The sequence below is a fragment of the Amia ocellicauda genome, chromosome 4 (genome assembly GCF_036373705.1).
Source record: "Amia ocellicauda isolate fAmiCal2 chromosome 4, fAmiCal2.hap1, whole genome shotgun sequence".
In the NCBI taxonomy this organism is placed as follows: Eukaryota; Metazoa; Chordata; class Actinopteri; order Amiiformes; family Amiidae; genus Amia; species Amia ocellicauda.
In genome coordinates, this window is record NC_089853.1 from 25,959,539 (window position 1) to 25,974,637 (window position 15,099).

The window sequence follows — 15,099 nt, forward strand, 5'->3', positions numbered from 1 at the left end:
AACTTAACTTAAAAGTTCGAAAGGCACTTTGCATTTTCGATACCTGTAGGGATCTGCAGTTTGCGGGAGATGTGGGGTGGTGCAGTACTTCTCATCCTCCTGGTTTAGAGGTGCATCTTTGTCAGGAGCACCAGGTTGGTCCCTATAATTAAACAGCATATCAATTGGATTTCTTCTTGCTGGTGGCAGCTCAGTGGATGAGTCAGTGGCCAGGTCCTCTTCAGTAGTGAATTCAGTGGCAAGCTCATTAAGGTCTGCACAGGTCTGTGTGTCATTAAAATGATATAAAATAATTGATATGTAACATTTTTGGATGTCAGCTACTGAAACCTTTTGTTAAGAAAATTTGATATTATTTAGTATTATATAAATTATAAAATAAAAGTATTTGAAACTACTACTAGTTTTTCAGAAGAAGAGACTATATTCAAATACTATTTGACAAGAGTGTTTGATTTTCAGAAGTATTTATTCAAATATTCAAATATCCAATACAAATAGTTATTTTATTGTATTTTCAATACAATCTGTTACTGACCCAGGTCTGCACTCAATAGGACAAAGTAATGTAACTATGTAATGTAATCTAATGTAACTTTGGCCCAGATGAAATCAACACTTTCACCCACCTGCCAAACTAAAAAGTGTAGTATTTGATGGCAAGTTTGAATTTGCCAGATGTTATATCATTTAACTTGTCATCAAGTAACCCTCTTGAAATACTATTGGTTTCTTGTTGTCTACAATCATGAATTTAATGCAGCTCTTTTCAATGTAGCAATTAAGAAGCTGCTTTATTGATTAAACTGGCTTATACTGCCACCTATTGAACAGACCAAAGCAGCAGCAACAGAACATTATTTCGATTTTTACCTTTACATTTATTACACTTCATATGTTATGTGGTTCTAAGTAGAGAAGTCTAAAATTGAGCTTATTCAGATTTAGTTTTTCTTTTATAACAAACTCTGTAACACAAACATTTACAGGTAATAATGATAGACAGTAAGAAGACCAACACAGCAGCCAATAAGACCACTATGACATCCACAGAGTGGTAGATGTACCAGGGCATCCTGTAGGACTCTGTGCGCAGGTGAGCAGCGCCTTTGTGTCTCATGACGAACTCTATCCAGTAGATTGCCCTGTCTAGTGGTTTCATTGGCTGGTCCCGGTGCAGGCTGGAGAGCCTCTGCATGTTGATCCGGTAGGACGGCTCATTGAGGACCTCCTGTAAGGCCTGGAGAAACCGACTGTGGTTCACTTCATTAACTTCTAGGATCTTGGCTGCCCCTCTCTCTTTCAGCCGGAGGAGGTTGTCATACTGATCAAAGAACAGTGGCAGGCCTAGAATTGGCGTACCATGATAGATGGCTTCTTGAACCCCATTGGTTCCCCCATGTGCTACAAAAACTTTGGTCTTGGCGTGTCCTAGAATATCATTTTGTGGCATCCAGCTAACCAGTAGGGTGTTGTTGCCCAGATTAGCAGGCCTCTCCCCTAAATGTCGCCAGATTATTTTGTGAGGGAGCTGGGCAAAGGCAGAAGCTATCTCTGAAGCCATGTCACTCGGTAGGCTGTTAACCAGAGTTCCCAAAGACATGACAATGACCCCATGATTCCCTGAGCTCTGCATAAAATCCTCTAACTCTTGTGGAAGAGGCTTGGCAGGTTTGCACTGAAAGCCACCCATGTAGACAATATTAGGCATGGTGGGTCGTGGGAATTCAAAGACAAAGTCAACCCTCATGAGCCAGAGGTCTGCTAATTGAATGAGACTCTTAATATTAAGACCTGGGCCCAAGAAGCGGTCAATTACAGTTTGATAATGTGGGCCAAGTACAAATATATCCTGGTAGAGGATAATGCCATAATAAAGGATGTTTTTCACTTTTTCCATAAAATTAATTTTGTCTGATAATCCTGATCCTGGTAGTGGGATGTAAGACACTGGAGAAGGAGCAATGGCAAAATGACCTTCCCCACTGGTGATCCAACGAACATTTAAAACCAAGGGGAGTTTAAGGTAGTGGGCCAACAAAACTCCACCGGCTATGGCAGGATCTGTTAGTACCAGGTCATAATGAGTGTCCTCCAGACTTTTCATCAACGGTTTATTTTCAAACATTGTAGTCACCATCTGACATGATGCACGATGTGCTTCAGAAAGCATTTGAAAGAAATCCCTTTGCATTGTTAGGAGAGTCCATATGTTTCTCTCTTTTCTTTGGACCTCAAGATACCTGCTCAGGAACAAGTCAAAGAAGTCTTCATCCATTTCTGCATTGTCAGGTATTGTGATTGACATGTAGAGAGGTGAGCTCTCCTTAATGTATCGGCTATTTGATGATCTTACCACTGTAATATTATGGCCCCTAGAATACAGTTCCTCTATCAAGATTTTCATATTCACCCAATGGCTACCTTCCACTGGAAATACCAGAACCTTACCACAATCATAAGAATGCAAAGTGACGATAATGAGTACAAAAGTGAAGGTTGAGAGAGTGTTTGATAGATTATATGTCTTCATGGTATCTAAACAAAGAAAGAAACAAATAAAAAATGTTTCAGAGTGCTGTTAAGAGAATGATATGGCTGTAAAGCCTTATTATATATACAAATAACCACTACAGTTTAACAAAAAAGATTAAAGTTACAAGAAAATTAGAGATGTGACATACCACATTGCAAACATTCAATGGTTCTTGCACATTCAGCCATACTTATTGAACCTTATCTATGACAATATCTTAATGTTCTTAATATTTAATGCACTTAAAATGCCCAATGAATTTCAAATTCTGTTCCTCTCGGTTGAAAACAATGATAGTAAGGATAGTAAGGAAGCCATGACAAAAATCTATTTCCAAAGCTATATGTATATATATATATATATATATATATATATATATATATATATATACATACATACACACACACACACACACACACACACACACACACACACACACACACACACACACATATTAAATAAAGGTATTTAAAATGCACCTACCTGTCAGAAAAATAACTCACTGTGTAAATTAGAAAAATCCAAATGTGACAGGATTGCACAGCTGCTTATCAGTGTCATTCAGTTAAGGCTTTCATATCAGCAGAGGTCAAAATCCACTCCAGACACTCTGTGAGGTCTTAAAAAAAACTGTACTCAGAGGCTAGTAAGGAAACCTGAAGAAGGATTATGCATTATATTAATAAATTAATCACTTGAAGCGATTGCAATTAGTAACTTTTTCAATTGAGTGTGATACTTTTTTCCTTAATTTGTTTTTGATTAAACACTGCAGTATATATTTGATATTTCTTGTGGATACGCTTTGTGTCATGCGGACCTATATCATTAAATGTACAAAGACAAAAGCGATTTTTCTGAAGCATGAAAAACAATTATATTTGCTGGTGTATATTATTTGGTGAGTCTGATTAAGCGCACAATACAGAGAGCACCACACTTCATCACGTCCAAGTAATGAGAAGTGGAAGTTAACCTGAGACTTAAAAGAACAATACACCGCAAGATGGCAATTATTAAAAGTATGGTAATGTCACAAAGAACAATATCATGTATACATACATTGTACAATAACATACCTCAAGAGTGCTTGACGCGCAGGGTGCTATTGCTGAGTTTTTGTTCTTTGTAACGCAAGCAGTGTTACAGTCCTGTTAGAAGTTGGTTGTTGGTTCACATATGTCTAGCTGAGACTTTGCAGGTTGTTAGTTAGTTTTGAACAGTCTGTCTGCTTTTCTTCACTTGTATGTGATTGTATGTATGGATCCCTGTGTGAGTTGATATGTAGTGCTGCACAGTTCCGCAGGTGTGCGCGCAGGGATGCAACTTATTGCATAAAATGTCAATAGTAGTGTGTTGTAACTATACTAAGGTACATTAGTACCTGTACTAGCTGAGTTATTATACTTTTGCTATAATGTAACTGGTTAAAGTTATGGATAAAAGTGTTAATGGTTAAATGTGACTTAATGCATTATAATACTCCCTCTTCCAGTTAAGAGCAGTCTGGAGGCGGTATTCTTGATTAGGGGACTAAAGGCTCCTGAGAGGAGCTGGGTCAGTTCTCCTGTCGCACTGTAGCTAGTATGGAGACGTATGGACTGAAGTATTTACAGTACTGAATGTAGTGTAAGGTTGCAATATGAAAGTGTTATTTTTTCATTTTTGCTGATATATACATATATATATTTATTTTATGGCATTCTTGATTATTGGATGCAATGAATAGTTAAAAAGCTGCACCACATCGGATTTGTTTGCACTTCCTTCGTAACACTATCGTGTTAAGATCGCCCACATTACAGTGAGATTAAACGATTTACTTCCAAATCAGCTTACATTTAAAGCTGCTGTGTTAATTAAAAGTGTTCACACAAAGTATTACTGTATAACAATTTGATATATTAATACAAAATATATTTATTTTTTGCCTGTAATAAATCTTACAGCATAGAAATGTGAGAAATGCAAAGGCAGTAAAAAAGAAGGAAAAACTTAGTGATCAGACTATGGCGCTATGGAGTGACAGATGTTCCAGGGCATCCTGCATGACTCTGTGCGGAGGTGAGCAGCACCTTTGTGTCTCATGACATACTCTTTCCAGTAGAAGGCACTAGCTGACATATTCACCAGTTGCCTTCTGCACAATCCACCATTGGGAGACATGGCACAGTGAATAACACCACCAGTGTGGGTAATCCAGAGGGTGTGCTATAGAGTATCCTTCCATAGTAACTGAGCTACACATTCGAAAATTACTGTTTGCCTAGAGGACTAGGTCCCAAGTAATTTCTTATTAGTTACAAGAGGAATCTGACAAACCAAAAAATATGTACTGGACCATGTTCTGGGACATACATACTCTTACAACATATTCAACTTTCACATACTGTGTAATCTAATGGAGATATGAGACCCTGATTAAAGCTGTGTTATCTTTTCTGTAATTCATTACATATTTTTGCATGCTTTCTTATCTGTATGGGGAAAAGGCAATGGGCAGGTTCAGTCTCCTTTTCCCTAGAGTATTTCAGGGGCTTTTTACCCTTACTGATTTTCACCTCTGGAATCAAAGTCACAGGTAATTGTGAAATATAAAGAATGTTCCAGTATTTTCACAATTAAAATCCAGATTGGTTTTTCAAGGCATCATTAAAAGCTGTTTATTATATTTACTTGAATATAAGTAACTCCCCTACACTAAGATTTGTACTTTACTGGACTATAAAATGTTATAATTACAAAATACTGTTACTTTGTTGTTTTCAGTACTTTTGTAAAACTGTAGTGTTTTCATGTAAAGTAATGTCCTTTATTAAATACTGCTTCAGTAGCTATATTTTCCTATAGAATAACTACAGATTACTGGTTACTGGTGCCTAGTATACGTAGTGACCTGAATGCAACCTCTATGTTCTAAACATTTACACAGAGGAACTTTACTTACTGCACAAAAACATAAAGGGAAAGTTAATGTTAGTCACTATGACATAATTATTCTACATTAGAAAATATAATAGTGTGTCTGTTAAATTCATTGCTATATTATGGGCTGATTCGGATTGTTCCAAAAGGAAAAGAGAGAGGGCTTGGCTAAGAAAGCTAAATGTGCAAGCTTAAACTGAAAACACATATCAGAGGGATTTATGTAACAGTGGTGACAACCTAATCCTTAGTCAACACTAAATATAATCAATTATAACACAACCCTAATTTGTCCTAACCCTGCATTGGTGGAATCTAAACCTTAATATCAATATTACTTCAAAATTGACATGAAGTACATTAAGCTATACAGCCTGAACAATTAGTATTCACATTAAAGTTTCTCTTGAAAATACACTCCTTTATTGTGGAATAGTCAATTTTGAACAACTACTGCGATTAAGTTAAATGACCAACTTCAAGTAATGAAAGCACCCAAAAAGCAAGACTAGCAAAAGACTAAATATATTTTTTTAATTAGATTGATGACATACAGAGACTTTATTGCAAATTTAATAATAAAAACTTGAAAACATGTTTTCACATTAATATATTTAGCCTATTCATATTTTACTTTTCTTCTGGAGCAAACCCTGCAGCACAGTAATTTGATAACTGCAATGGCAGTAAATAAGAAGACAAACAAGGTGACCAGTAAGACCACTATGACATCCACAGAGTGGTAGATGTACCAGGGCATCCTGTAGGACTCTGTGCGCAAGTGAGCAGCGCCTTTGTGTCTCATGACGAACTCTATCCAGTAGAGCGCTCTGTCTAGTGGTTTCATTGGCTGGTCCCGGTGCAGGCTGGAGAGCCTCTGCATGTTGATCCGGTAGGACGGCTCATTGATGACCTCCTGTAAGGCCTGGAGCATGAGACTTTTGTCTAAGATGTTCATTTGGAGGATCTTTGCTCCCCCCCGAACTTTAAGTCTCATCAGATTGTCATACTGATCAAAAAACAGTGGCAATCCCACCACAGGAGTACCATGATAAATTGCCTCATACATACCATTGGTTCCTCCATGGGCTACAAAGACTCTGGTTTTGGGGTGTCCTAGGAGATCATTTTGTGGGATCCAATCCATCAGTAAGGTGTTGTTTCCCAGGTTAGCTGGCTTGTGTCCTTTGTGCTTCCAGATTACTTTTTGAGGCAGCTGAGCAAAAGCAGAGGCTATATCTTCCATGATATCACTGGGAAGTTCACTCACAAAAGTTCCCAGGGACATGACAATGACACCATGTTCCCCTGAGCTCTGCACAAACTCCTCCAGGTCTTGTGGAAGAGGCTTGGCAGGCTGGCACTGAAAGCCGCCCATGTAGACGACATTGGGCATGGTGGGGCGAGGGAATTCAAAGACAAAGTCGACCCTCATGAGCCAGAGGTCAGCTGACTGCAGTAGAGCATAGAAGTCGACTTCTGGGCCAAAGTACTGATCACATACAGCTTGGTAAAGTGGCCTGATTAGAAATGTATCTTGCAGGCGCATAAGGCCATAGAATAGCATGTTCTTCAACCGCTCAATGATATTCATCTGGTCTGTTAAACCTGACCCTGTTATTGGGATGTAGGATATTGGTGATGGGGCAATAGCAAAATGACCTTCTCCTTCCACAGTCCAGCGCACATTGTAAACCAAGGGAACCTGAAGATAGTGGGCCAATAAAATTCCTACACCCCAAACTGGGTCAGTAAGGACCAAGTCATACTGAGTGTCCTGGAGGCTCTTCATTAGTTGCTGGTCCTCTAACATACTGCTTGCCATTCCGCTAATCCTTTTGTGAGCTTCAGTAAACTTACTTAACATTTCCTTCTGTAAACTGAAAAGGCTCCACATGGATGAATTTCCTCTATCCATCTCTAGCAGTATCATCATATTTTTTATGAATTGTTCATCTATGGTTTCAACATGAGGGATTGTGACAGTACTGTAATGTGGAGACTCTTTCTTAATGTACCAGCTTTTCTCTGGCCGGAGAACTGTGATGGTGTGGCCCCGGGCATGCATGGCTTCAATGAGGATGTTCATGTTCACCCAATGGCTGCCCTCCACTGGGGGAATCAAGACCTTTCCACCATGGATACAGGGAACTGAGCAGATAAGGAATGGTACTGTGAGGAATGCAGAGTAAGTGTCCCAAAAGGAAAAGGACTTCATAATGCCTGAAATATAATCAGTAAACAAATATAAAGGGTAAAGTTATCATTTGTTTTAGTCTTTCAGAATTAAACTGATCAGAATACAAAGACATCACAATTCTGCATAGTTCTCAGCAGGGTGGGCAGTGCAACCTAGTAAGGTATCATTATTAATTATATTGTTTGAACATGAAAATAATGCCAAAATGTTGAAAACAGTATTATAAAAATGAGGAGTAACTAAATATAACATTTTAAATACCAGTGAAACATATATAACATATAATATAATATAATATAATATATGTATATACAGTGAGGGAAAAAAAGTATTTGATCCCCTGCTGATTTTGTATGTTAGCCCACTGACAAAGAAATGATCAGACTATAATTTTAATGGTAGGTGTATTTTAACAGTGAGAGACAGAATAACAACAAAAAAATCCAGAGAAACGCATTTCAAAAAAGTTATAAATTGATTTGCAAGTTAACGAGTGAAATAAGTATTTGACCCCTTCGACTTAGTACTTGGTGGCAAAACCCTTGTTGGCAATCACAGAGGTCAGACGTTTCTTGTAGTTGGCCACCAGGTTTGCACACATCTCAGGAGGGATTTTGTCCCACTCCTCTTTGCAGATCCTCTCCAAGTCATGAAGGTTTCGAGGCTGACGTTTGGCCACTCGAACCTTCAGCTCCCTCCACAGATTTTCTATGGGATTAAGGTCTGGAGACTGGCTAGGCCACTCCAGGACCTTAATGTGCATCTTCCTGAGCCACTCCTTTGTTGCCTTGGCTGTGTTTTGGGTCATTGTCATGCTGGAATACCCATCCACGACCCATTTTCAATGCCCTGGCTGATGGAAGGAGGTTCTCACCCAAGATTTGACGGTACATGGCCCCGTCCATCGTCCCTTTGATGCGGTGCAGTTGTCCTGTCCCCTTAGCAGAAAAACACCCCCAAAGCATAATGTTTGACGATGGGGATGGTGTTCTTGGGGTCATTCCTCCTCCTCCAAACACGGCGAGTTGAGTTGATGCCAAAGAGCTCGTGTTTGGTCTCATCTGACCACAACACTTTCACCCAGTTCTCTTCTGAATCATTCAGATGTTCATTGGCAAACTTCAGACGGGCCTGTACATGTGCTTTCTTGAGCAGGGGGACCTTGTGGGTGCTGCAGGATTTCAGTCCTTCACGGCGTAGTGTGTTACCAATTGTTTTCTTGGTGACTATGGTCCCAGCTGCCTTGAGATCATTAACAAGATCCTCCCGTGTAGTTCTGGGCTGATTCCTCACCGTTCTCATGATCATTGAAACTCCACGAGGTGAGATCTTGCATGGAGCCCCAGACCGAGGGAGACTGACAGTTATTTTGTGTTTCTTCCATTTGCGAATAATCGCACCAACTGTTGTCACCTTCTCACCAAGTTGCTTGGCGATGGTCTTGTAGCCCATTCCAGCCTTGTGTAGGTCTACAATCTTGTCCCTGACATCCTTGGACAGCTCTTTGGTCTTGGCCATGGTGGAGAGTTTGGAATCTGATTGATTGATTGCTTCTGTGGACAGGTGTCTTTTATACAGGTAACGAGCTGAGATTAGGAGCACTCCCTTTAAGAGAGTGCTCCTAATCTCAGCTCATTACCTGTATAAAAGACACCTGGGAGCCAGAAATCTTGCTGATTGATAGGGGATCAAATACTTATTTCCCTCATTAACATACAAATCAATTTATAACTTTTTTGAAATGCGTTTTTCTGGATTTTGTTGTTGTTATTCTGTCTCTCACTGTTAAAATACACCTACCATTAAAATTATAGACTGATCATTTCTTTGTCAGTGGGCAAACGTACAAAATCAGCAGGGGATCAAATACTTTTTTCCCTCACTGTATATATTAGATTATCAATTGGAAATACATACATATTGCACAAACATTGACGTTTAATTTCTGCACTCATAAAAACACCATTACGTTTAGGTGCATACCGTACAATGGTTGATTCATTACATAAAAAAAAAATCTAACAAACAAACAAAAAAAACACCTTGGCTCCATTTGTTTAAAAGCAAATACACAACGTAGTGGGACCGCTGTGAGTAGATATTGGGACAGCAGAGAGAAAGAGAGAGGACGCCTGCAGAAGTGCCTGTACCCTGTATCTTGATGATTACACAAATCCATAGAACAACCACTTTGGAAAAGGAACAATAAAGCCGGGAAACATGTTACTACAATCACACATTAACAATCGATTAATATTAATTCACATCAACATACATCTACAACGCATAACTATATGTATCATAAACAAGTACGTCTTGTGACAGTAAGTAGTGAACAGTAAATGTGTAAATTTGAGTGTGTTAACTTACCAGGTCTCGCTTTTAGTTTGATATCCTTTAAGCACACTAGAAATCCTGAAGCCCAGGACAATAATAAAGCAACCCTCCCCGCAACAATAACAAATTCATTAATTAGGAATACCTGTATTTTATAAATATATACATTAAATACACAAACTACATTTCCTTAGTGCCTAGTTTCCAATAGTTTTGTGTAATTTCGGTAACTGTAATGCATTTATGTCTATTTCTCTCAGTTAACGTACGACTCACGATTCAAAGCTGTTTTAACACACACTTCCTTCTCTTTCGCAAACACATCGCCTTGACGTAACGTTTACAACTCCGAATGGGGAGTGTTCATTACTTGGTTATACCAGAGATTCCGCAGATCTGCACAATTCCGCCGATCCCATTGGTGGAGCAGCGCAGGTCTGCGTACAATTACGGAAATCTGCGGTCGCAATTGTGTAGCGCAGTTTCGGCAGTTCTGCACGGGTCTGCGATGCTCTACCAATGGTATCGGTGCAATTCTGCAGATCTGCGCAGAACTGCGGAAATCTGCGCGACACAAACGCGACCACTGATTAAAACAAACATTGCTTTTTGCAACCCCTCTGCAACCTTAAGAAAAAACGCCTTTAAAACACATACTAATAAAAAAAAATTAACAATAATAAATTCAATCTCCTGTTACACTTGTTTACTAAACGCCATCCACTGTTTAGCTTCTGTAGTGAGTCATTTTATGATCTGTCTATGTAGCAAAGTTTCTGTTGTCATGTATGGTGGTATGTATGGAAACAATACCCTCTAGTGTCCAAGTTTATTAATTAAACCAACCTCTCCATTGCGATACTCAATATGCTTACTAGAGGCAGGAAGTTGTCTTTTGTAACAGCTGTAACCAATTTCTGTTAATATATTGCATCGTTTAATGTCCTAGGATTGTTATGTTTTGTGGCAAGTAGATCAACAGAACAGCTGAAACAAACCTCAATCATGCAGTGCTAAAAGACTAGGCTGGTACTCAGTAGCACCCAGAAGGGAAAATTGTAACAAAATGGTTATACAACATCTTAAGGTTCTCTTCAAGTTTCTTCAAGGATAGGACTTTTACCATCCCATTTGGGGCATTTTGTCCAATAAAGGCAATACTGTACCCTCTGCCAGTACAGCAAACAGCTGACCAGATCCAATCTGGCACATTAACCCGACCGAGTGCGTACCGGTTAGAAGGCACTGCACCAGTAACGACATAAGGGATGTAAGGAGGATGGCAAACTGCAAGAAGTCCCATCAATAAAACATTTTCATAAGCTTTTTTCCATACAATCCGGTAAAAGTTCTCGTACATGGGGACTGTATTGGTCAAAGTGAAAGTTGCTTCTTGACTGTCCCCGAAGTGGAAACAGCTGAGACTGAGAGGTCCTTTATCAAAACCAGAAGCAGAGTAGTCACAGTCCGTGGCTTGGCTGTCTACAATGGGTTGGCTAAAATCACTCTTCGGCTTTGGCTTTTTTTCAGAATCGTAAAGATCTTCCAGTAGCATCATATCTGGGGGCCTGTTATGAAACGTGAGCTGAAAAACATGAAATGAAATTAGTACACGCAATATTTTTCCAGGATTTAATTAGGCTATTTATTTTTCATTAACAAAACTTACCGTGGTTTTTAATTAGCAATGTAAATAATCTATTGATGGCGTATATATACACAGTAGCCTCCAAATGTATCCAAACTTTTGATTAAGTGTAACTAAAAGTTGATTCAGCAAGAAAATGCAGATGTACACACATAAAGAATACACAGTAAAGAATTGTAGGACAATCAACATTATATATATATATATATATATATATATATACATACACAATCAGCCATAACATTATGACCACTTGCCTAATATTGTGTAGGTCCCCCTTTTGCCGCCAAAACAGCCCTGACCCGTCGAGGCATGGACTCCACTAGACCTTTGAAGGTGTGCTGTGGTATCTGGCAACAAGACGTTAACCTTTAAGTCCTGTAAGTTGCGAGGTGGGGCCTCCATGGATCGGACTTGTTTGTCCAGCACATCCCACAGATGCTCGATTGGATTGAGATCTGGGAAATTTGGAGGCCAAGTCAACACCTTGAACTTGTGATTCAGACCAGGCCACCTCCTTCCATTATTATTATTATTATTATTATTATTATTATTATTATTATTTCTTGGCAGACACCCTTATCCAGGGCGACTTACAACATAAGTGTAAAACAAAGTGCAAAAATACAGGTAAATAAAAGTCATCAATCATTACAAATTCAATTAAACTGAAACATAGCAATTCAAAATAATACATTTTACAAATTCCAATTTACAATTTAAACAAGCAAGTACAGTAAGTGAGGTCCTACATCCTGGACGGTAAAAGCTAAGTGCTGTCAAGATGTAGGGTCACAGTCAAGGGCTACGGGAAAGGAGGAAAACAAATCAAAAACACAAGAAGCATAATAAAACTGAGAAGTGCTATCTAGCAGGGATAGAGGACAAATATTACAAGTACTGTTGGAAAAGATGTGTCTTGAGTAAGCGCCGGAAGGAGGTCAAGGACTCTGCTGTTTTGACTTCGGTGGGCAGGTCGTTCCACCACTTAGGGGCCAGGGATGAGAAGGAGCGGCTCTGGAGGAAGGGGAGTAGGGAGGAGGCAGAGTTAGCCTTCTGGCACTGGAGGAGCGCAGTGGTCTGGAGGGGATGTATGGAGAGATGAGTGTCTGAAGGTAGCTTGGTGCAGTGTGGTCAAGACAGTGGTAGGTGAGAGTCAATGTCTTGAACTGAATGCGTGCCGGTATTGGGAGCTGCAGTTTTGGAGATGCTCTGACCCAGTCGTCTAGCCATCACAATGTGGTCCTTGTCAAAGTCGCTCAGATCCTTACGCTTTCCCATTTTTCCTGCTTCTAACACATCAACTTTGAGAGCAAAATGTTCACTTGCTGCCTAATATATCCCACCCACTGACAGGTGCCATGATAACGAGATTATCAGTGTTATTCACTTCACCTGTCAGTGGTCATAATGTTATGGCTGATCGGTGTATATATATATATAGCTAGCTTATCTATCAAAAATTGTTATATGTATATTTAAAGAGATACTGGGCTGGACATCATAAGTTTGTGATCCCACTCTAGCTTTGATAACATTGGAGGGACAATTTATTTAGTCTTTTAAAATGTTAATCAACATCAAGGGATGACGTTTGACCACTCTTCTCCATGCATAATTTAGAAACATAATTAGATGTAAACTTAATAAAGCCACAATCATAAATAGGCTCTTTGGAAACATTCATACATTTATCTAGACTTAATGTTAAAGGAGAATCAGGCTAATATATTTCACACAATGAACAACAATAAAAACAAATGACTTACTTGCGGTTCAATATACCAGTCTTTGCTCCTAGGCAACAGGCAAGGTACTGCTCCTGGTCTGAATATGAATGCAGAGTACACTGGAATGCGATTTTCTCTGTCATACAGTGTCGCAAAACGAGGAATCTTTTGGTAGATCTGGCAGATGCGTGCATGTCTGATAGGCTCCAGTCCAATGGGTTCTAAAGAATTTTTGAAAAATAAGACGCACTTTGAGGCTATGAAAGTCTTAACTAACTCAGCATTTGTTTGACGAGCCACTATAAAGGAAAAAAGCCCCAGGAAATAGGATAAGTGCATTTCTGGCTAATTGTTTAGGTCCTAGTTTAAAATAAAACTCCTTAGATGTTTATGCAGGAAATATTGATAACCTCTGTGTCTTCCAATTGTTCCAACAGTGAAGTTATAACCATAAGTTGATAAAGCCACTCCCAAGAAAATCCAGAGGATTCAAGTTGTCATAGGCAAATGTATAAAACAACTCGTATCCCACTGACAGTGATGCTAACACTGACACCTTGTAAAGAAATTAGACTTGCAAATTCAGAAAAGCTCCACTAAAGTTCAGTTGAAAGATTATTGTATTTGCACAGAAGTGGCAAAAAAGCAATAGGTTTTTAACAGAGAGAGTGAAGTTCCTTATAGGACAAGGGAATTCAGAACAGCTTTTTCAGCATGCTGTGTTCCAGTCCAAACCAACAGCTAATTGTTCTTAATCTTTTCTCAGTATGAAATAATTTTACATACATTGTCCTTGTTATTTGTATTTTATATTTTAAAATATACTTACAGAAAGCAGGGGACATTTTTTTCATATGAACATAAATTTAACTTTTTATTTAAAACTGGACATGTAAATCCAAATTATCCAACAATTAAATACATGAGGAACATGTCTTTATAATGCTCCTGGTCTGTTTTTGTTACAAGAACTCAAGTACTTACTGTGGTTAAGAATAACAGCTGCACTTTCAGTGTGCAGTGAGGTTTTTAAATTATTGAATCATGTGGTAAAATTAGGATCCAGTTTAAATAAATATATTTTCAAATTATAGGCCCAAGGATAATTTAAATATCATTTAAGTATTTTCTCATCTTCCACATGTCTCCATGTTTTCCTTTGTTGTTGATAGTGAAGCACATATCCTCAGGGACTATGTCTTATTACCATCATAATATAATTAACAGTTAATATTATAGTTAATATAATTAATATTTAATATAGTTATTTTTATAGATATTGATATAGATATTTTTATTTAACCCTTTTTTTCTTAATACATGTATTTAAAGGCAGTTAAGTTCACTGAGTGAAACATTGTTTAAGGGAACAGCATTGGGATCATACAGATAATGCACAGATTATCACATTTTGCCTTCGTTGAATTTGACTAAATGTTTGCATGTTTTTGCAAAATTAGTAATTTGCTTATTTCCTAGTCTGTTAAACAAATTGATCTAAAACTGCAAACACACTGAAGCACTAAAATTAGAAAATTATTGCCCAGTGAAAATGCATTTATTTTTGAAGTTATAGTCCTTAAAATACAATGCAATTTTGCTACATATTCCACAATGCTTACTACTTAATGTATCAGGGCTTGTTGTTTTTGTTATAATGTTATCTATGCTAAGTTTCTTTTTTATTCTTAATTTCCATCTTTCCTATTAACACATTTAAGAA

General features: G+C 38.3%; 2 pseudogenes; both read right to left on the bottom strand.

Moving 5' to 3' along the window:
• Positions 1-450: 450 nt before the first annotated feature.
• On the bottom strand, positions 451-4,036 carry LOC136748146 (UDP-glucuronosyltransferase 2B31 pseudogene; annotated as a pseudogene).
• Positions 4,037-5,981: 1,945 nt separating this feature from the next.
• On the bottom strand, positions 5,982-10,345 carry LOC136748147 (UDP-glucuronosyltransferase 2C1 pseudogene; annotated as a pseudogene).
• Between the last annotated feature and the right edge of the window lie 4,754 nt (positions 10,346-15,099).